The sequence below is a fragment of the Echinops telfairi genome, unplaced genomic scaffold (genome assembly GCF_000313985.2).
Source record: "Echinops telfairi isolate 266 unplaced genomic scaffold, ASM31398v2 ScPeMD7_2;HRSCAF=8, whole genome shotgun sequence".
Lineage (NCBI taxonomy): Eukaryota > Metazoa > Chordata > Mammalia > Afrosoricida > Tenrecidae > Echinops > Echinops telfairi.
In genome coordinates, this window is record NW_022103898.1 from 25,227,586 (window position 1) to 25,229,318 (window position 1,733).

The following is a 1,733-nucleotide window of genomic DNA, read 5'->3' on the forward strand; positions in this document are numbered from 1 at the left end:
TTGGAGGAAATAAGGCTCATGCTTTTCAAGAGGCAGGGTCTCTGAAAAAGTTCAGAATGAGGGATTAGATCTGTGCACCTAGTATCAGGATAGGCCATGGGGGAGGGGAGAGCAATGAACAGTCCCAGGGAGGGAGCTATAGCTCTGAATGGCCCAGGGTGGTCTAGGGTGGTCTAAAGGAGGTGCTGGTTGGAAGATGGGGTTGTTTTTAACTTTCTGGTTAAGTGATGGAGAAAGATATTTTTGTTTAAAATAATGAAATAAAGGATAGTACTGATTAAAAAGGAATTTAAAAGTAGTTCAAGGTTTTGTTTTAAAGAAGGAGGAGGGGGAAGAAGCTGAGGGTCTAAATCCTGCCCTGGGAAAATTCAATAACATGCAGGGCATAGATCAGTTGGGAAGTTCCATGGAGTGATTGGCTCTGGCCATTTGGATGCTTGGACTGGCAGGAATAGGTTAGGTAGACTTCAGGTTAGAGGTGAGGAGGTGGAGTAAGGCTGTGTGAGCTAAGAGACCAAAGTGGTTTAGGAGATAGAGTGGTTTCTTCAGTCTGGGGTTTGGTGGATATGGACAGGGTGGAGCTCATTTCTTTCAAGAGGCAGTGGTCTCTTAAAAAGGACCCAGGAAGAGGCAGCAGAGTTGCTATATTTCATTGGGATATGACCCAGGAAAGCGGCCCAGGCAGGAGCAGTCTGAATGATTGGGGTGGTCTGAATGAGGCATTGACTGGGAGATGAGGACTTTATTGACTAAAGGATTGTAGAAATTGTAGGGGGAAAATGTTTTATTAAGAGACTTGAAAATAAATGAAATTTAAGATAAAGAGGTTTGAAAGAAAGGATAGTACTGCTTATAAAGAAATTATTAAAATGGTACAAGGTTTTGTTTTAAAGAACGGGAGGAAATAAAAGGAAAAAAACACTCGGAGTCTAAACCTTGTCTTGGGAGAACTCAAGAATGTGCAAGGCAGAGATGATTTGAACAATTAGAAGTAGAGGCTTCGAGTAAGTGGCTCTGTCCATTTGGGTATTTAGACTGGCAGGGGTGGGTTTATGTAGAAACTGTACTAGTGGCTAGGGGAGTAGAGTGAGGCTACGTGAGCCAAGAAGCCAGAGAGAGGTCTTGTAGTTTGGGAAGTAAAATGGGACTAATTGTAGCTGACTGTCTTGAAGTAATAGAATTCTAGTGGCCCAGATCAAAGGGGCTCACATTGTTCTGGTGATGGCAGTCCCTGAGAGGTGAAGGGTACAAAGAGGGAGCTGTGTCAGGCACCTTCCTGGGATGGCAGGGGGTGGGAGTGGGGGGTTCACCAGATGACCTAGGGAGGAGAGGGAGTATGAGTCTTCTCAGAGGACAGTCTGTTGTTCTGGATGTCCAGGGATGGTTTAATTGAGTGCTGATTAGGGAATGGGGTTGTGAGATGGCTGGTGCTCAGGTCAGCCAGGACATGAAACAGTTATTGGAGCTGTCCAAGGCCTGAGCATATGGCTCAAGTGCTAGCCAAAGGAACCATGCTAGCCAAGAGCGTGTACCAGCCAAGGGGCGCCTGCCAGTTGAAGGGCACTTACCAGCCAAGGGGCATTCACTAGCCAAGAGGTACTCACCAGCCAGAGTGTTTACCAACCAAGGGATAAAAAGGCTGTGAGGGCAATCTAGAGGCCAGGTGTATCCAGTGCACACCGGCTAGGAAGTTAAGAGGCCTCTTTCAAGATATAGCATCTAGGTCCAGGTGG

At 46.3% G+C, this 1,733-nt stretch overlaps 1 protein-coding gene and 1 pseudogene across 1 annotated transcript in view; one reads left to right on the plus strand and one right to left on the minus strand.

The window, feature by feature from the left end:
- DRAM1 (DNA damage regulated autophagy modulator 1) overlaps positions 1–1,733 on the minus strand; it is a 69,315-nt gene that overhangs the window by 52,086 nt on the left and 15,496 nt on the right. The gene's annotated exons all lie outside the window — the stretch shown is intronic.
- LOC105978385 overlaps positions 1,485–1,733 on the plus strand; it is a 1,054-nt pseudogene continuing 805 nt past the window's right edge.